The sequence below is a fragment of the Dicentrarchus labrax genome, unplaced genomic scaffold (assembly GCF_905237075.1).
Source record: "Dicentrarchus labrax unplaced genomic scaffold, dlabrax2021, whole genome shotgun sequence".
Classification (NCBI taxonomy): Eukaryota; Metazoa; Chordata; class Actinopteri; family Moronidae; genus Dicentrarchus; species Dicentrarchus labrax.
Genome location: NW_026136720.1, coordinates 20760909 through 20783527, shown reverse-complemented (window position 1 = coordinate 20783527; position 22619 = coordinate 20760909). Strand labels below are relative to the sequence as shown.

Here is a 22619-nt window from a genome sequence, read left to right as displayed (position 1 = left end):
GAGTCCTGACAGGGACCAACACTGACAAGGGCCAACAAAAGATTCATCTTGTGAGAATTACCACACTTGACGCAAAATGACGCAACCATGAATATTAAAAACTTCCAAAATCTGGTATCAAATGCTTGCTTATATTCATGCTCCTCTTTATTTATCTTTGAGAAGACACTTTTTGTAGCTCTTTGTTTGGGCTCTTGTTTTCAAAAAGAAATAGTTAGACATGTTGGGAAACACTTCCTTCCTCCATATGCTTCCTTGCTGAGAGTTAGATGAAAATATAAATACCACTTCTATATCTATCTGTTAAATATGAAAAAAAAGGAACTCACTGCGTCAAGCCAGATATAACAAATAGTCTGCCGCATAGCCACCTGTAAAACCATTATTTTTACTTTGTTATTTGTACAACTTAAACAGATGAGAGTGTTAATTAGTGCGCTCAGGAGGTCCTGGTCAGGCTTCCTCCAGTATTTATGCTAAGTTAACAGCTTCATATTTGTGTTCATACGTGAGACATAACTGAGAGCATCAGGCCAATCATTTTTGTTGAAAGAAAAAGGTTTATTTAATGTATCAAAATAATGAGGGTTGGTTTTGGTACAGAAACTAAAGCATCATATCGGCTTTACTTTTGAAATATCCAGACCCGAAAGCAGCTCAACTGAGGTGAAATTCTCATTGAGCTACAGAGAAACCTTGAAACATCTCACTCTGTTATTCCTGAAACCAGATGCCTGGTCCAATGATTATCCCTGGTCCTGAGGTTACCATGGCAACAGGCCTGGCTCCCTCACCCTCTCTGCTCTCCCAGTTCAATTCTGTACAGATCAGATATGACCATCATACAGAGGAGCTGAATCCTCTGGGATTATATCACAGAAACATTGACTGTGTGACAAACTCACAGCTATATAAGCTCTCTACTCAGATTCCAGACTGAGGCTGACCCTCTAAACAACTCAAAGGATGTTTTTAAAACCCCTCTTGTCGCCTGCGGACCAAATGTCTGTTTTCTGTCAGCTTGAAAAAAAGAAAAAATGGCGACTTGGGCCAAAGAGAAGAGGCAGAGGGAAAGGGGCAAAAAAAAATGAAAGTGGTGTCAAATTCCACCGTTGTTCTTGCCAAATCCTGCTAGATGATGTCAGAGATGCTCAAATATACGCTTTTATCGCAGTAATAAGGCTTCATGGCCAACAGCCATTTTCGACTGGGACGTTAACATTTAGTTGCATCACATTCATGATGACATTTTAAAGAGCAAAGCTGCGTAGAGACCATTGAGGGTCTGTCTGTAGCGTTGGCCACCAGTCTGCTTCCTACACAGCGGGCCCTGAGGGAAGACATGAGCCTCGTATGAGTGTGTATGCAGTGTGTGTGTGTGTGTGTGTGTGTGTGTGTGAGTGTGTGTGTGTGTGTGTGAGTGTGAGTGTGAGTGTGAGTGTGAGTGTGTGTGAGTGTGTGTGTGTGTGTGTGTGTGTGTGTGTGGGTGTGTGTATTCGTGGGGATATCAATGATGTGGATTAGGTACACTCCATTTAGTCCCAAGAATGCAGCCATTAGGCCAAACGCATCTCCTACGAGGATGGGCCTCAGGGCACGTTGCAAAAAACAGGGTGGGACCGAAGGTAGTCACACACACACACACACACACACACACACACAAGCATTATCATCATCATCATCATCATCACCAGATCATGCATAGGAAGTGTATAACCGTTTCTTTTTAGCATGAGATCATACACACAGACACACTATCATGTGAATTTTCACACTTGGCTACGCAGAGATAAATAATACAAAAGACACGTATGTGAATCTGCTCTGGCAAAAGGAAAGACGATAACATCCTCATCAATAAATCAAGTACGGATGGGACTGGGTAATAGAGAGGGAGTCTGCTTCACCATGAGGGCCCTTACAGTGAACTGGCACGCTTTGCTCATGTGGAACACGCTGTATAAAAAGCAAGACGGAGAAAAAGAAGGAGAAAGAGAGCCCATACAGATGATACGAAATGATGCAGGTTTCTTGGACAAACATCCTCAACATCACATTTTACCGGACTGTTAACTTAGATATTTGCTGGTAGTCTGTTATTGCATGGATTTACTTAGTGTGCAAGCTGAGAGCTGAGTGACAAAGAGAAACAGCTCTCTCCACTTCCTTTAAAGAACCACCACAAACTCTCACCACGTTCAAAACATACACACACACACTCAAAAACAAAGATAAATAGAGCCACAGAGTACGTCATCATGTGTTGAAGGAACAACTAGCAATGAAAATGTGAAACTTGACATCAGCAACAGACATCTGCAAGCAAGAGACGCAGCCACCGGGTTCAGTTTTTAGTTCATGCTTTCAGCCTTATTTTACTGCCCCAAAGAGGAAATATTTGACAAAATACAATCTTGGTTCAACAGGATCGAAACTAACCCAGCATGCTCTAGGTGAGAGCCACAGACCACTGACAAACAAAAACATGCACACGGGTAATACAAACTTATCTCCCTGATATAGATAAATCAGCATCAATGCACATCAATGCACATCAATGCACAGGAGGAATCTATAAATCTTCCACAGCCACAGTTAAATGGCAGTTAGAGCTCAGTTCAGTAATGTGACATATTTCCAAGTGAAACAGACAGATTTCATTGATTTGTTCAGGGATTTGATTCGCTCACTCAGAGTTGGAGTGGCATCACAGTTGTATTGGCCTATTCAACTTTATGCACACCTTTCCCCCATCAGCAGTTAGATCAGGAGGAGGAGGATAATGAACAGACTAACCTTTCTATATGTAAACAACTGATATCTAAACACAAACCTTTGCTAGCCACTACGATTTAAAGTGTGGTTTCATGATGAGCAGATTCGCTGGTTGACCCAAATTACATTTGATTATACATTTATGTATGTAAAGGGACCTTCGTGTGGGTCGAGTCATCAAACAAATATCTTAACATATTCCAGGAAGAGAAATAAGATTCATTTTATATTAAGAGATAACACAACAATTAACAGAATGACACAGGATTAGAAATTGGAAAATGTAATTTCCATTTCCTCTGTATAAACATCCATTTCATCAGTGAGAGCACAACAGAAGCTAAAGATGCTATAAACAAAAAGGCAAACACCCATACACAAAAACACACACACACACACACACACACACACACACACACACACACACACACACACACACACACACACACACACACACACACACACACACACACACACACACACACACACACACACACGGCCCTCTGCAAAGGTGTTATTGAAAAATTATTATCAGTCATATGTATCAGCTATTTTGACATAGTTTCTAGCAATATTGTCACATTACAAATATTTAAATTCTTCTTCTGTTGTCGTCCCTTCCTTCAATTAATCAATCTTTTTCAATCATTGTCGATCTCTCATATCCTGTCTGTATAATGCAATACAGTTCAACAGCACCATAAACTACATCCTCCAAAATCATAAAGTTAAATCAACACCTCTCTAAAACAACAAAAACTGAACATTATAACCTCCACAATAACGCAGGATTTATTGCAGGACTGTATTATACTATGTTAGCTGTCAGAATACCTTATAAACTGGCAAATGAATGTATTTCACTGCTAGTGTCATCAATATACAACACATTTGCTGTTATAAACGCAGACTGTTTCTTTTTTCTCTTAAAATGCTCCATTTCTTTACTGTATCATATTCATTTGCTGGTGGAACGACCCAGTTTCCCCGAATGGATCATTAAAATTTCATCCTACACACACAAACCACGACACATGTCCAACACATTTCTGGCAAAACGAAATCACTGCACAGAACTGGCAACACACACACATCTTGAAAACAAAAGGCACATCTAATCACACACACACACACAGTCCACAAGGGGATCTAGACATGTAGCACAGACACCGTCTCCCCTCCCCCTCCCTCCCTTCTTCCCTCCCGCCTTGCAGCCACCAAATCCACTTAGAGGCCAGTGTGCAACTCGCTGATTGTTTTCTCTCTGGCGGCAGCTGCTCTGCCTCCTTCCTCTGTCTCGACCACCTAATCAACTGTCAGTCAGGCGGAGATGGACTGAAGAGGTGGGAGATTTAATATTTCCTTCACTAATCAACAATGAACACTCTGAACCTTTAATTTAAAGTCTATACACAAGTGTAATGAATACAGGATTTGAAGTCAGGTAGGTTTTCATGTAAAAAAAAATGTCTGTTCTTGTTTGTGAAAAGCAGACAGAGCACAGATTGTTCAATAGCAGAGATGCCAGTAAGAAATGAAAATGAACACTTTCATTGTCCGTACAGCATGTTTGGGCTGAAACAGGAAAAGTTATTCATTATGCTTAAGACGTCTTTGGTTTGCTTGTGTGACCTCATGTTTTCTCAAAAGACCAAAGTTGGGAAACCTCATCTGCACACAGGAAGTTACAAGTCTGATTTAGTAAGTACACTTGAGGGTTTTACAAGAAAAAAAAGAGTCCCCCAACACTGTACATTTAGTTTCATTTTGTCAAAAGACCAAAAAAACAAAACAGTTTCCAGTGATTGTCGACTGTGGATTCATCGCAGTAGGGGCGGTGATACAGGAGGCGAATGTACAGTGGCCATGATGGAGGCTGGCACTCATTTTCACAAGTCTACATTAATGAGTGCACTAATGAGATTGTGTTTCACACGAGCATACACACACTCAAGCCTGCTTAAACCAGCAGTAGAGGAAACAAAAGATGGAGACAACAGAAAATGAACTGCCAATTTATTGTTTGATTGTTTAATTGTTTAAGACATTTACTGAGCAAAAACACCAAAGATTCTCTGTTTATAGCTTCTTTAATGAGAGGATTCGCTTATTCTGTCTGTTTTATATCGTTGTAAATATAAAATTGTGTGTGTGTGTGTGTGTGTGTGTGTGTGTGTGTGTAACATGTCATAACTCAAAGACCATTCATTCACACCTATGTACCCACAGCGGGCCAGCTTTCACACCCTTGACCCTAGCTTTGTAACACACCCAACAACACGCGCACACATACACACACAAACAAACCAATACTGTCACCAATACTTTCACCCTAGTTTATACACACAAACACACACACACACACACACACACACACACACACACACACACACACACACACACACACACACACACACACACACACACACACACACACACACACACACACACACACACACACACACACACACACTCTCTCTCTCTCTCTCTCTCTCAGCACCGTAACAACAGCCAACCACATCACGGCTACTTAGAAAGCACTAACCAATTGCCCGCCTCCCTTCGTTCGTCACCGACCAATGAGAGCGCTTCGTGCGAGGCTCGTTTTACATGAGCAGCTTTCATCATTGTTCCAGATGAGACTGTAGTGCTGCTGCTGCTTCGCTCGCCTTATTATTCTGCTGCACCACAGAGAGCTTTTCATTAGCACAACAGCTGTAAGGACTGCGACTCCTTGATGGATACAAACAGAACATTTCCCCAAATATTATGAACTGTAGCTCCTTATTCATCATCTGTATGTCCACTAAACATCCTGAACTGCTCCTTTAAGCTGTTTGTTTTTATTGTTCCATCTTGTGTTTGTTTATATATCTTGCACTGTTGCCAAGGTTTTTCTTTTCATTACATTCAGATGCATACAAGTGCCCAAATGATTCCATTAGGGCTTCAACTAACAATTACATTAATCTACCAATTATTTTCTCAATTAATCAGAGATGAAAACAGATGATCCTCTGTGGCGACCCGCAATCTCAATCAATCAAATACTGAAATCTGGCATTTTTTACAATCAAACTGATGATTAATCTATTATCAAGAGAGCCAGCCATGATTTAGAGATGAATACCAAGAGAAAAACAAACATTCACCTAACTGAAGATGTCACATTTCTAAAGGAAAATGTGAGGAAAACTGCAGCAACACACCTGAAGACTGACAGAGTAAAAATAAGCTTCTTTTTATTAGATTTTACTGAGCCTGGGATAAAAGAAACATGAAAAGGAGCCTTCTTACCTGATGCGTCCTCTGAGTTAATAAATACAACACAACACCTCTGACGCTCATCGGTGGTGACCGTTATTCTTATCAACTAGGAGCTTATTTGAGATTGAGTGAGTGAGTGAGTGAGTCTGGCTCCTAGCAACTGCTGCCTGTCAAGGAAGGCTGATGAGGTACGTAACCGACGTAAGAATCAATGAATTAATGAATGATCCGTAGTAGAGAAAGGAGGAAGATGGACCAAGCTTCTACTCCCTGCAGAAACCGTGTGTGTGAGGGCTGACAGTACCTACTGATTCTCTCATTAACATACGTATAATGAGGATGAAAACAGAAGAAAGGCGTCAGAACAACAGAGACAACGCTGAAAACACAGCTGCTGTAGGTTGAGTGTTTATGGACCCAAACAAGACAGAAGAAACCAGCTATTGAGGATCCTAATAAGAGTATAAAGAACAATGCAGATGCTTTAGGGCAGCTTTATTTTTATTATAAATAAATTAATCTGTAGTTTTTTTAATTAACTGGTTTGTTATTGAGTCTATAAAATCTCAGAAGATAGTAAAAAAAAAAAAAAAAAATTGCAATCACAATTACTAAAAGCCATTCACTCTTGGATATTCCTTGTGTTGTCCGACCAAAAGTCCCCAAAAAGATCTTTAATTTACAATAATAAGCAAATCCTCACATTTTAGAGGTTGAAAAGAGCTTTATTAATAAACAATAATAAATAAAACGGGAAGGAAGAGCCAGATTATCTGAAGAGTGATGAAAACATGGCTTCTATGGATCTCCACAAGACCGACATCATCAGATAATGATGAGCCTGAAGAAAGATGCCAACTGTTTGATGTGCAGAATGGCTCCATATTAGACAGTATAATCACATGTTCAAGGCCCTTGTGAAGGTGAAAACATGTCACTTCATACACATTTAACTAAGATGAGATAGTAGAAGATTATTTACATTTTAGGCAAATTAGCTGCCACTCTCATCCAGAGAAAACTATCATCAGGTTCAGTGTCAGTGCTGAAGGACAGAACCACCAAATCACAATTAAAAGACAAAAGGACAAAATCATTAATAAGACAGCGAGACAGAAGAGGAGACGTCTGCACCTTCAGTGCTTCAATCTACACATCATGTGATTTTGAGCCTGCCTACCTGCTATATTCGTATTACTGGCGTCCCAGTTTAGAGTTGCGCACCAAAGTAGGACAGACTGCAGGACAGAGCAACTTTCAGACAACCTTGGCAGAATGACTAAGCTTTTAGGGCCAGAAGAACAGAGAAGAGACAAGCAAGAGACAGGAAAAGGAAGATGAACTACAAATGAATAGGACTTGTATCATTTGATTTTCTTTTATACAGGTTTCAGAAAATACTTTTTTCTACCTCACCCTTTCTCTGAGGTATAGACAGTAAACCAGTTTTTGAGCCACACAAGAACTCAAATTAGGGACGCAACTACGGATTATGGTCATTATTGACCTTTCTCAATTAAGTATGTGGTCTATATAACAACAAATGTGAAAAAATTACAATTTTCTAAAGCCCAAGGTGACATCTTCAATTTCCTCATTTTGTCCAACAACAGACCAACGACAGCCAGTTTACTGTGATTTTAAGCAGAGAAAAGCAGCAAATCTTGCCCAAAACAGGCGAAATGATCAGGAACTATGTGTTCATAAACAAGATACGAGCATTAATCCCTTTGGTATCTCGACAGATCTGATGCTCGATGGGACAGACACATTTCAATCGGTATTCAAAGTACTGACGTTTAATACACAGCTACAGATAAATAGATTTGGTAAAGCATAGGTATTGAGAGATCAGACTTCATTTGGTGCTTCATCAAACTGAGTGCCACACCCAAGTCCTCTGGTCGCAGACTGCTTTGTTCTGGCTCTGGCCACCACTGTCTCTCTCTCTTTCTGTCACACATACACACAGACACACAGACACACACATACACACTGCCAACAGCATATTGCAACAAAGCCGTGGCAGACAGTAGGTCACACGCTTGTCTTGCCTGCCTGCCTGTCGTGTTGTGCATGTATTCAAATTCCTCTCGCGTGTGTGTCGGCTGCCAGCACTCTTCAGCAGGGCGTCATTTGGCTACAACTCCAAACCCGCAGCCAGTCCACGGTGACTGAAACCAGACGCTGCTCGCAAAACTAACTGACAGCACAAATATGAGACAAGCACTTATTAAAGACAGTAATTCAGCTCTCGGGAGAAGAGACACGAGCGCTGAATAACGCAGCCTCCTGAGTCTGCAGGCACCCTGTCAAATATGCTTAAGACCTGCACCACAGATGCGAGTGAGATGTAACATTATCGACTGCCTCTGAACCCCAAAATGACACGGTGCTAACTGCAGAGGGGTGAGAGTTTTTTTTAACTACCGATTTACCCTCTCAGGCATTTTTTCACAGGCAGAGTCTGGCTGGCTTTAGGGTAGAGTGGCTGACCGAGCCTAGATCTGTCAATCTGAGCAACAGCTCCATCAATCTGCTGGCAACACAGTGAGACAAACAATGCAAGCGTCAGCATCAGCAGCAGAGCTAAAACACCGGTTGGGGGCAAATAGTAACCACCTGAATTCACTGAAGCGCTTTCAGTGGAAGTTCAAGGCACAAGCAAGCATTTGGGTTGGTCTCTTACTGTTTTCTATCAAATTCCACCCTAACCAACACAAATTACAGCTGACTGGAGCTTCACAGCATCGCCTATTGGAATAAATAGGAATTTGAGATTTTTCATTACATTCATGCATCACATCCTCTGAGCCTCCTGCCATTGTTTTTTGTGGGTTCCTCAAACCCACGTCCAGCTGCGACAGTCTCACTGGTTTGGTTCCTGGCTGCACTCAGCTGCTCGACTCACGATCTAAACTGAAAAAGTTGGTAAACAAAATGATTAATGTGATATTTTATTGATTGTTGTGGGGAAATTCCCTTTGCTTGGCCCAGTGTGTAGACCTCTGAGTGTCAGCTCTAACATCGGTGACCTCAAGGCTTTTAGGGATTCAGAGAACTGATCAAAGACACGTCAGCAGGGCAGATGACTACTGGCTTAATGCTTGGACTGGGGTCATGTGGATCATGTGGATGGGCTCTCTGAACACTAAACCCCCCTGAAGTCAACAAGGAGAGGGGGATGAAATAGAAAAACTTAAAGTGGAATTCTGGTTTTATATAGCTATGGTCTTATTTCTGTCCTTTAGGCAATGTTTCGAGTCGGTTATGATAACATTGTACTCACCAAGTTAATAACTTAGACCTGGAAATTTGGCAACAATCATAACAAAAATTATATGTCAAGGAATACATCAGTCAGTCACAGAGGCTTTAAACAAACCCTGAGATTATCTTGGAACAGAACAGAAAAGTTGAATGCTACAATTATGACCCAAACTCTCTGTTGTAAGACATCAGAGTTCACAGACCGACTTCCTGGTTCAAAGGTGCATGAAACGAAATGAAATGAAATGAAATGAAATGAATACAGAAGAGAATTAAAACCAAATGATAAACAACTACACAGTACTGCTGCTAACTACACAGGCCCACTGAACAAACTGTAAGCCAACTGCACCTACTTAAATGTAAAATACCAACACATCTATGTACAAAAGCATTGTTTGTAGTGGCTCACTCGACATCTGGGAACTTATATAGCTTCTGCCAGAGGGTAGAAGTTGGAACTCATATGAGCCGGAGGGCCTGTCTAGTTAGAAGCTGCTCATAGATGTGGGGATTTGGATGATTCCTAACACCAATGATTGCAGAGTCTGGATCACAATTGTGCAGTGCTCCAGAAGTTAATCATCTGAGCAATTACTTTGATGAGTATTACTGTATGTTATCATAGAGGACAGAGATGATGGGCGAAACTACTCATCTATCTACACCCGCATTGTAATAAACCCAAATTTTCCTTTAATATCTTCTAGCTACACTTTTTACAAAAGCTAGAAGCATAGCCCTAATCTGCAGAGGGCCCGGTTGATTTAGAAGGAATCCCTCAACATGTATTAATGCCTACACTCTTTCTAGCAATCATCCCTTTTCCCTGTCAAACTTTCTCTTCTTGTCGCTCCATCTGTGATCAGCCAAGCAGGAGAGCTGCGATGCTGCTGGCTGCTCTTTGCCCCGAGCGGTGCCAGGGGACTGATCCATGCCCTCACCAGCTGCTGCCTGTTGCAAGAAACACAATCAAGTGCTCCAATTCTCCACATAAAGAAAACACTTAAGCAACTAAATCAAGACATGTTTATTTGCACAATGAGAAATCTTTTTTTTTGAATACGGCAGCGACAGCCATAGAATGAGGTTAAATGAATATCACAAAGAGATGTGAGAAGCGATAAAAGATGCAAAAATTCACAGAGGGCCCGGCTTAGAACAGCTAGAAGAATAACAAACACCAGAACTCTGCTAAATATCAAGCCATGTTGGAATCAAAAGGACTTCTCCTATCACGCTAACAATCTGCGCCGCTGACAGTATTATGCTGCAGCAACTCCTTTGAAGGAGACTGTGGAAAAAGTGAAAGGGATTTTAATATTGTTGGACAGCTGCACAAGAGAGAGGTAGAGTTTCTTGCCGGCTGTCTCTTTTTGTTTTGGACAAAGTTTCTTTGAGAGTTATTCTCTAAAGAATATGTAAAACCTAACAAGGAAAATGTGCTCATGAATTAACCTCAGCTATGGATGAAGGCTTTAAAAAAAAAAGGAGCAAACTTTTCTGTGTGAGGTTATCCCCTCCGAATTCAGACTGTGGTTAATATGATGGACTAAACTTAAACACTTAAAGACTCTATTATCTGTCAGAACATCAACAGTGTAACAAATCGCTTTCATGTCACAAGAGTGTCACAGAGGTCAGCAGGCGGCCTCGACTAGCAGCATAAACAGCAGACGTGTGTCAGCGGTCACGGTTCCACTGAACGATCCAACTGACTGTGGCGATTTTTAAGAAAGGTGCAGGACCCTTTTAATTATTCTTTTAAATACAGCTGTTTGCGCATGTATATGCTAAATTGTATTTGCAAGGAGCCATAAAGACACAGCAAATCCTAGAGTAGACCCGATGTATCCAAAGTGCTTCAGCAACATCCATAGAGAAAGTAGCATTTCTAGGGCCATGCTGTTGCTTGGGAGTTTTTCTAATTTATAGTGAACTTATCAAACCATAGATAACATGAAATAACACATCATGTCAAGCTACTTCCTCTACTACTGTGGAGTTAAAGGATAAGGCCGACATCAACAATGCATTTGTATATCTGTCAATACTTTCTTCAACTGACTTCTTTTCCATTTCTGTGGCACTCAGCTCTAAGCCCACTGGTTCCTTCTGGAGATTTATTGGTTTAAAAACACTTCAGAAACATATACATTTACCTTTAAAAAGGCTCAGGCTTATTTCCTAAAGCAGCTGGGCACTGTGGTTTTTAGCAACTCAAACAGGAGTAAATAGCGCATTTGTTGGGGACTATTTTCAGCTGCGGATTAATACACATTTGGTTCTCTAGTGAGTATCAATTGTAGCAGGATGGTGTTGGGACTGATTCAAAATGAACCAAAACCAAAAAACCAAAATAAATCGTAATGAAGGAACATGTCAGCCAGTGCAACAGTGTAGCTAATTTGTGTGTTTTTACTAGTTTTTGGTCACAAATGAAGCTCTATGACAAAGGAAAATACATGTTACTTGTTAAAAGTATCCATTCATTGTTGTTTCTTTTGTCTGTTTTTTAAAATGGGATTTGTTGACAAAAATATCACCACATATATCCTTTAAAGAGCATGACTTTTGTATCTGAAGCATTAAAATGTCACATGTTGGTGTCCATCAGAATTAAAGAGACAAACTTACTTATGACAAACATATAGTGACAAATACATACAAAGAACAGGAAGACATGCCAATTACTCCACTGACAGTGGCCTCAATTGCCCAGAATGCATTGCAGCCACATGACCAGTTGTTTATGAATGAGGGCTATAAGACTCCACAGTCACTACAGTTCACCCTAAAGACACATAAAACCCACAGTTCAATGCAAGCAGATCATGCTTAGGTAGATGATGAAGGCTGACATTAGGTAAGTAGAACTGAGAAGTAAACTGTAAAACTCCTGTGCATCAAACATCACAGCTTAATGAAACAACTGTGTACAAATGTCTTAGCTGCAGCTCCAACATGTGAAAAAAAGGTTTGAAGGAAATGTATGGTGATTACTCCTTCATCTGGCAATCTTCCCAACGGCTAATAAAACTACACTAAAATAATGTGCTTTGTCCCAAAATAACAGATTTGATTAATGGAAAAACACTACTGGGATATCGTCAAACTCTAATTTCCCCTGACGAATGCCAGTGACAACAATGAAAACATGACTACTTAACTGTAGTATCCTCTGAAGTCCTCTTGTCTGTGTCAGGACAAAGGCAGACGCTATTTAAGATTCCCCACACACACACAACACCAGCTCCACTGCCATTGTGGAAGCTCTATAAATACACCTGGTTAGAGATGCATATAGCTGCGCTGACATGGTACGTGAAACACTGACCTCATCCTTGTATTGTCTTACATGAAGCCTTGAGCATTGCAGCAGCAGGTTGGAACGTGATTCGGCTGCTCAAGCAAGTACACTGGGGTCCAGTGGAAACCAGTTACATACAACAAAACCATTTCTCTTGAAGGTCCAGAGTGTAGGATTTAGTGGCATCTAGTGGTGTAGTTGCAGATTACAACCCCCTTGCTTCACCCTCTCCTTTCAAGCGCTTAGGAGGAACTACGGTGGTTGCAAAAACACTGAAGGCCCTATTTAGAGCCAGTGCTAAGGTAACTAAAAAACAAGGATTCTTATTTTCAGGTGATTATATAATATTAAAAAAATACCTATAAAAGAATATTATATTCCATTTCTGCCAATAAATGTTACACAATGGACCTTTAAAGCTGTCAGCTGAAGAGGTTGAACACAACAGAAATGCGGGTCAGTGGGCTTGTGGATTGAAACCATTTTCTGCAGGTTACAGTAGAAGGGCTTTTAGCTCCGCCCTAAATCTGCTGATGAGCTTATCTCCATGATCTAATACAGACACCATCATCAGAGCTTGTAGATTATGATAAATCTATGAGAAAAGTGATTGGATGTCAGTTAGTATAAAAAAAAGGGTCAGCTATGACATCATACAGGCCAGTTGTTTTTCCATTAATGATAAACAGATAAAGAGGAGGTAAACAAGTTATGCCATATACACTGTAAATATACAGATTGACTTCGTACACATGCTAAATTTGCTCAGCAAGAGATAAATCAGTATACTTCAGGTCCAAATCAGTTTTATCATGGCCAGATTTTTAAGGCTTCACACGTCTAATTTCTACTAGCAAACATTCACTGAAAGTGAAAACACATTAAAACCGCTGTAATCTGGTGTTTTTCATTAAAGAGTGAGAGACACTTAGCAATCCCTAGCTAGTTTCCCATTATATTACAGCATAAAACACCTCTTTTCCAGCTGCGTCTGAAGTAAACCAGACTGCAGGTGTGAAAGCACCTTAAAGAAGAACTTCTCCCACCCTCTGATCTGCTCAGACACATCAATGCACCAAAGTAAATCAACGTACATTGATGGTTCCTGATTTAAAGGGTGTAAATCCTGGCTCAGAATCACTTCTTAAGTATGAATTGCTTTTATAGTCACAAATTGTTTCCACACCATATTGAGCCTTTAAACATCAGTTTCCCATTAAAACTAAGATGAGCAGCTCTGTTCATGTGGAATATGGACATATTTCTTCTTTTCTTCCGGGATATAAGTGAGAGTTCAGAAATACTGATCTGACAGCAGACCTGTCTCAGAATGTATGTAAAAATGCTTCAGATGTTCTAGAAAAAGGGCTTACTTGTCATTCTATGAATTATTGAATGATATTCCTTTTTCAGCTTCCTCCTTGTATGTGATTACTGTGGTGATGTTAATATTGACTGTGACTGAGGTGGAAAACGTCACTGTGGATGCTCTTCTGCCATGACGACTTCATCTGTCACACATTTAAAAATGAGGCACTTCTGAGCTGCTTTCAAGCTGCGTTCACGAGTACATTCGCTGGACAGCTGGAGCTGTCAAAGCAATGTTTTCAGGCCTGTTCTCAAGGGCTTTGCCACTTACGTAATAACCTGAATGAAATGTTAATGTCAGCAGAGTTGACAACGCAATAAGGGATTTCTCCTCAGACTGAACCAGTGGCAGGCGGAGTCAGACGTGTCGACTGCAGATCTCCTGCAGGAGCTGAGAAGCTCTCATCTGTCCTGGCATTTCAAAATAATCCACCTGTAATGACTTTATCTCCTTCCCTGTGGCATTTCACCAACATTGCCACAGGCCAGTGGAGACTCGTCACATGCAGCCACGGCTCCTCTGTGCTGTTGCTCAACTCAGGCACTGCAGAGCGGGAGAAGGAGGAGAAGGCTGGGTCACCTCTTGAAGCTTTTGGGCTCGTGGACAGAGACCTCGGGGGCACTGCTGGGCTGGTCTGGTCTGGCCGAGGTCATGTGGGCCTGTTTTAACACGTCAGCTGACTAAATTCAACCAAACTTCAGCTCCAGCTGAAGCCTGGGCAGCAAACCCACTTTCTTTGTTGCTGTTTTTCAGCTCTAAACTGAGTGACGGTGGCAAATTCATATAAAAGATACTAAATAGGTAAATCCACCCGAACTGCTTTAGACCATTTATGCTCTAATGCTCTTATTCTTTAAATAATGGCTCAATAATAAATACATTATTTCTACCTATTCCATGCTTTTTCTTTACATTCCCTATTCTAAACTCATCAACTCATAAAACAGTAGAAATGCAGGAAGTTGACATCTATACATTTCTTGTTTTGACTGACCAACCTTCAAAAACCAGAAGATATAACCAAACTGGAAGATATTCACATTTGAGGAGCTTAAATCAATGATTTATGGGGCATTTTTACCTCAAAATTACTTAAAAAGCAGATTAAATTTCTGTCCATCAACTAATTGATTACTTGACTTATCATTTCAGCTCTAACCTTGATGATGTAAAATGTCAGTCATAGGTTAACAGGGGGTATTAAAGGAGATTCAGTCTCCTCTATAACCGTCTGTGGCTGTTTGTTGTGATCAACAGGAGATCACACAGCAGCTTTTACACCAACACAACAGCCTACATTAACCTTCATCCACACAACTACAAGTGCACAGCAGCAGAGCACCCTTGTGTCCAGCTGTAAAGAGAAAGGCTCAGCCATGCCCCATCAGGTAGCAGCAGTGTGATGTAAGCAGCCTTAAACGCCTCACACATGACGAAAAATGCCACAGCCGTCCGTCACAGCTCTCAACACCGTGTAGCAGCAAAAAACAAAACCAGCCTTTTACACCAACAACATGACACAGATCTCATTCCCAGCTCCAACCTTCCTCTGCGACAATGAACCCAACCAACGCCGCTCTGGACGGATCTCCATCTCTCTCTCTCTCTCTCTCTCTCTCTCTCTCTCTCTCTCTCTACCTCATCCATTTATATCAGTGCGTCACGTTTATTGCTGCTGCTGCACTGTGTCAGACTCCACACACACACACACACACACACACACACAGACAAAACTGCAACCCAGATGTGGCGTCCAGCATACACCAGGCAACATCTGTAACGGCACATTCACGCATTATGTAAGAAAACAGCGTGACATTCATCCGAGGTGGCAGCAGCAGCAGCAGCAGCAGCAGCAGCGGTGGGGATGGAGGAGAGGGGTGGTGGGGGATGAGGTGAGGAAGGGGGAGAGGGGGTGAGGAGGGCTGGGAGCCTTGGAGCCCTGGCTGCGTACATACAGGGCTGCTGGAAAGGTGTTCTGAACCATGTCGATCCGTTTCGTTCGTGAGCATACGTGTTACGTGGTCTGGCAGGGGATTTGAATGGGGAACGGGAGGCTGCAGCTGTTCCACTGACAGACAGCGAGAGGTTTGACATTCCCCACTCCGAGCTCTGCTGGTCCGCCTTACTGACAGCAAAACATTAATACTATGTGGACTTAAATGTGAGGGGGGGGCTTACCTCCTCCTGTGCGCCTTCAGTCCGCTGCTCCGTAAACCTCCCCGCTATAAACCCTCTTCTCGGACGAGGAAGAGCAGGCAAGCCGCGCGCCTCCTGTCCAAAAACTCAGGCTGATTTTACCGCAGGGAAACGCTGTCGTGCGTAACAGTCCGCACCACGTACCCCGTACTGCTCCAACCTCCAAATATGCCGCAGATATGATCCACTTTCTCCTTGTCCACCCTTCTGTCTCTCTGTCGTAGTCCTGAGAGCGTCTGGTCTGAGGTCTCCCGTCTCCTTCCTCCCACAGCTCCTCTTTGCTCTGGTCTCCTTTTTCCTCTCGTCTACAACCGCTGCCAGTCGTACGCTGCGTGCACTCGCACTGCGCGTCCACGAAACGCAAGGGCCCTGTAGGGTGGGAGCTATATGGCAGTGTTATGGGTGGGTGGGATAATGGGAGGACCCTCTTGAGAAATAGCGGGTTGTTTCCAGGTGATGAATTGGCGGTTCAGTTTTAATTTCATTTTGATTCTTTCTTATAAAAGAGTGACCATGTATGTGTCACTCAGCACATGATATGAGTGTGGGGTGTGGCCAAAAGTGTGGACACCCCTTTCATCAACACATAGTGTGTCCTTTTAGTGTTGTTTTCTACTTCTACTTTACCACATATGATGCACAAAGACTATCCCGACATACTGACTGAGTCAGTAACCTGGAGAAAACCTGTAGAAGCCCTTTATTTATGACATTTGACTGTAATAAGTTTGGTGATCCTTTAATTCTTCCTCTTGCGCCACAATTGGGTAATTGTTTTCTAAAATTAGATTTTTAAAAATCACAATATATCGTTAGAGTATCGCAATATATCCCAATATATTGAATTGTAACCCTAGTATCGTGATACATATCATATCACCATATTCTTGCCAATACCTGCTCAGCTGTACTTTCTGTTCAGTGGTAACTGTAGATATAGTACTAAATGAATGTTTAACATTGAATCACTCTTTTTGTAGAAACAATAGTGTATTTCTGTTCACTTAATTATAAGAATGACTAACAGGTTTTATCCTCTTTGAGACGTGTTGACGACAAGCTCCCTGTGAGTCAATACTTCCCTCACTTAGCACTCCTCCTTGTCAACACAGATTTGTCAGTTGAAAGGTCAGTGTCACTTCATTTTTGTTATCACCGCGGGGGTGTTCAGTGAAATTCAATTCTTTTTGAGGTTCATAGAAATAACACACAAGTGAATCACAGGTGAATCTAATTATAGGAGATTTAGCAGCAAATCTCAGATAAACTGCTCCAGGGCTGCTTACTCTAGACAGACAATACCTCTGCTGCACTCTTTACCTTCAAGTGTGAGTGAGGGAAGAAAACAGATCGCACACACTCCTGTGGCGGGTTTGAAAACGTCCCACCTGTTCTTCATGGGATCGGTTTCCAGCCTGCATGGTGACATATTTACCAGCCAGACATTTTGAAAAGGAAATCCTCCCTTCGGCCCTGAAAGCTGGAATCCAACTCCGCATCGAGGGGCCCTCGGCGCGCACATTCAGGCCAGCGTCAGTGTCCAAAATGACAGGAGCTTCACATAAAATAACAGAGACAGTAGCTGAGGGCAGAAGGTGGGCTGATGGAGACAATAGACTGCAAAGGTTGAAACAGTGGGGAGTATAGCCAGGAGGCCAACAGGACTCTTCTGTCAACCAGAAAACTGAGATGGGTTAAACAAAAAAAGAAGAAAAAAACAGAGAAAGCAGCAACAAACAGGCCTCTTGGTATTTTAGTGAGTGTGACATTTGGACATTTTTTTACTGTAAAAGAAGAATCCATGTGTAAAAAAATGCAGGATGTGTTTGTAAATTATTCTAATGTAGAATAAAGATACAGCCAAATTAAAGGAATAGTTTGATATTTTGGGAAATAACAATATTTGTTACCAAATAACCACTCTCAATAATGTAAAAAAACAACAATGTATCATTACACGTTTCCAGTCTTTATGCTAAGCTAAGCTAACTGGCTGCTGGCAGTAGCTTCATATTTACAGACATGAGAAAGGAACATGAAACAAATTATGTCAAACTGGTCTTGTAATATTTTTTGTCTTCTCAGCCACATTGTATGGAGACCCAAAAAAATAACCAAGAAATTAATAATCATTTTGAGTAATTGCAGGCATAAGATGTTGTATAATCGTTAAATTCAAATGTATCAAACTATTATTTTGTTAAAGGTCCAGTGTGTAACATTCAGGAGGATCTATTGACAGAAATGTAGAATATAATATTAAATTTTATGTTTTCATTCGTGTTTAATCACCTGAAAATATGAAGAATGTTACCTTAGAATTGGCTGTTGTTATCTACGAACACCTTTCATGGAGGCTGCCATACTGAACCATAATGTTTCTACAGTAGCCCAGAAGGCACGAACTAAAAAATGGCTCTAGTTGCTGCGGTCTGACTAAACAAGTAGGTTTGGGGGTCCATACATTGGGACAATTCACACTTAATACTACTGGACATAAACCTGTTCTCCAACTCTCTCGGTACCCCTATCAGCATGACATACACATTAAATACTTGCATACTGTCACACCATAATACTCTCACACCCACCTGAGATGACACACAGTCTGATACCTGTCTCAGTTCCCAGCAATGATCCCTTGGATAACCCATCATTTCAACATCCATGCTAATTTTGCTTTGTGTCAGAGTTTCCTAATTATTTCTGATCAAGGCAGGCTTTGTGATTCATGAAATGGAGAACAAAAATAGAACCAACTTTAAAAAGGTAGATTAACTGGGCACCATCTTTGTCTGATATTTTCTTGGCAATGTGGGAAATAACACACACGGAAAAACTGATACTTTCCTGGATTCAAAACACCAAGTGGATAAAGCCAGTGACCCATAAAAGGGTCATACTGTATCGCACTAAGCACCAGAGAAATATAACAATAACTACATGTTTCTTTTTCACAAACGTGTCTCATTTGTTACTGTTGTAAAAAATAAACAATGAAAGTTAGTATGGAAGAGGGACACAAGCCTCTCCTGCTTCACTGACGGAGAAACTAAAAGCAAGATGAGCTTCTTCAGTTTGGATTTGACTGATGTGCCTGATGACTCGGCTGTTTTGCTTCTCTAACCTGGTAAAGTCTGTCCATCTAGGACTTAAAATGTCATCGGTGTATGTGTAAATCTTGCTACCCTGAATCTCGATAGAGGTCTTTATCAGGAACCAAATAACATTCACTTGAAGATGAACAGTGTTATGAGGATAGAAACATGGCGTCTGTGAATAGGTAGGCTTACCGTTAGTAACAAGAGTTTATACAGTGTATGCAATATGATTGATTACATTACATGCACTGGCTGGTGTAGTCTTATAACCTTGTGAAATCACGAAACCACAAGATCATGGGAGAATCCATCTTCCCAGCCTTCATGCTGTGAGCTTGTGGCCCAACTACAATCAACGTCCTTTAAGGAAGTACTGACAGCAACAGGGTGGGCTTTATATCAGAACTGGAGAATATTTGTCAATTGAAAGAAGAGCAAAGAAGCACTGAAAGCTTTTCTGAAAGAAAAGATGTTATCGCTCTTCTCTTGACAGTCAGTAAGAGTTTGACTCTACGTTATATGGTTCACTGATCTGATTGGCTGAAGTTTGGTCGTGATAGACAGTGTGAGACAGGTGGTTGATCCAATCACCTGACGAGTATTTTTTGATAGTACCGGCCCTTTTCCAAACAGTCTCAAATGATGAGCCAACCAATAATATTATACATTGATGTTTTGAGCTATATTTTTGGGACTATTTACTCAGTTTCTAAAAATTATTGATAAATCCATTCCAGCATCCGAGCAACTAATAATGTTATTGCCTGTGTCTGCTATGAACATTTAACTTTAGTTTAATTCCACATTCCTCTAATAGCTCTCATTATACAATGACATTATACTTGTTGCATCAGTCGTTTGGGTAGGCTACTTCGACCTTCTGCTCAGTATTCAGTATTTTACTAGTTTCCTAAATACATGTGAAAGTGTGTGTGTGTGTGTGTGTGTGTGTGTGTGTGTGTGTGTGTGTGTGTGTGTGTGTGTGTGTAAATGTTTGGTTTATCTGTCCATGCCATCTTACACATAGTGATTGGTGGCTGGTCACTCCAGCCTCCTATATTTCATGTGGGTGCTGGGTACCTTTTTGCCACTGCCCCACTGAGTTTTATTGGGGCCAATAAAAATCCCTCTGAGGCAGGCCTCCAGCACTGGCAGCTAAATAATGATTACAACAACGTAAGCCCTTTTAGTGATACCAAACAATTACAGGGGATTGGATAGTTCACATCCATCACTCAACCATAAGCTTGTATGTCAAAACATCAGGACAGGATTACACTTGAAAAGTCGTAGAATAGATGTTTTGGGTTCAGCTCAAAGGTTAAAAATTACAGTCTGCCCTGAGAACAATGTGAGACCTGTGTCAGAGACCTTAAAAAGATAAATATGGTGAAGTGGCTATAAACTCTGTCTTCACGCAGCTACGGGAGGATCTGTTATCCGGCCCCACAGCAGGCACCGGGGCCAACAAAACTAATCAAAACGCACTATTCGCCTCATCTCTGAATAAACAGTGTGGTGTTATGGCTTGTTTATTGCGGTGTTGCAGCTGGAACTCTCTACTTCCCTGCGCCAATCCTCTGAGAACAATGTGAGGATGTGATTATTTTTGATAATCTCAAGGTAAGCTGCCAGGCTGTGGCAACCCTCGGCTTTATAACGGAGAGGAAAACCTCAAACAAGAAACAAAGAGGTTTGTTCCACAATGCTACAGTAGCCTGTTGTAGATCCATTTGACTAATGTATAAATCATTGGCTGAGCTTTCGTGTGATTTCAGATGAAGAGACTGTGTATTTAGGGTTGAACAGGGTTTGTACAAACAAAGCAGACTAACTTAACTGACAACAGAGATGAGTGTTTATGTGTCATTATTCATTAAAATTAGAGTGCTTGGTTTGATGTTGGATAAGAATGAGCTGAATAAGCTTTGGGAAACACCTCTTCAATTTTAATAGCATGTCCTCCTACCCTTTACCCAATACTCGTTTGAAGCTATACACAGTTCATACAGCACTCAGGATGAGTCAGCATGATCCTCCATTTGTAACAGAAGTTATAATATATTGGGATGAATAGAGGAATGACCGAAAATCCAGTAGAAGAAAGATCCAAAAATAAAGAAAAGTACAATGTCTGTTTAAAAAGCAACCACACACACACACACACACACACACTGACACCCTGACCTCTGACCTCTCTGGTCAGGTGGTGAACCTGACCAGAGAGGTCGCCTCTGTAGGGAAGCAGCTGATTTACTGCACTGACCATAAATCAACCCTTCAGCAGCTTTGAGGACACCGAAGCTGATTCTTGACAGTTTTATAAAGTCATTTCCAGAGTTCAATAAATCCCAGCAGGTATACTTTAACGGTCCAGTGTGTAGGATTTAGTGGCATCTAGCGGTGTAGTTACAGATTGACACTGCCTCACTTCACCCTCCCCTTCCAAGTGTAAAGGAGAAACTACGGTGGCCAAGAACGAACGCCCCTATCTAGAGCCAGTGTTTAGTTTGTTCCTTCTGGGCTACTGTAAAAACATGGTGGTTTAACTCCATGGAAGGCAACCTGTAGATAAAACAGCTCATTCTAAGGTAACAAAAACATAAAAATACCTTTGCTCAGGTGATTATACACAAATGAAAACATACCTGTGAAATATTCAACTTCTGCCACTAGATCCTCACTGGACCTTTAAAGTAAATGGGCCTCATCTTTGCCAGACATTGAGGGCAAGGGGTCCCCCTGGTGGTAAAAATGATTAATAACACAAATACACTGCCAGAGGAACTGAGGTTTTGTTTAACTTAAATATGACAGTAGAAACCACTGAAAACCAAAACTTTGAAATTCAAATGCCTCAATTTACGTTTGCTATCTTTCATTCCAGTGTTTCATTTCCATAACCAAGTCTTCATGCTTGTTTCTGCGGCACCTGAGGAACATCTCCAGTCTCAGGCCATCATTTCCTGACTCCGTTAAAGAAAACGTCACCCAATTCCCATTACAGTCCTGGACCAGCTCCAGTAAGTCCAGGATTCTCACCTCTGCGTGTCAAATTCTCCTCCTCACATACAAGTATCTTCATAACTTGGTTCCTAGAAACGTCTGTAGGAATATCTTAATGGCCAATATGGACAGGGGGGAATTAATACAACAAGCAAAACTCTTACATATGGGCTTGAAAAACTGTGAACCTATCCTTTAAAATATCACCACTTTTGTATTGTGTTGTTAGTTTGAATGTGTTCATTACGGCTTTTATGAGCTGAATGTGTGAAAGTGATTTCCATCTGAGTAGCTATAAAAAGGAGAAGTGAAATAGATTCCC

The 22619-nt window shown here is 41.2% G+C and overlaps 1 protein-coding gene across 1 annotated transcript in view; it reads right to left on the bottom strand.

Moving 5' to 3' along the window:
• The window catches only part of LOC127352960 (unconventional myosin-IXAb), a 130865-nt gene extending 114316 nt beyond the window's left edge, over positions 1-16549 (bottom strand). The window contains exon 1 of the mRNA XM_051381874.1: positions 16173-16549. The gene's annotated coding sequence lies outside the window, so the exon portion shown is untranslated. The remainder of the gene's footprint in view (positions 1-16172) is intronic.
• Between the last annotated feature and the right edge of the window lie 6070 nt (positions 16550-22619).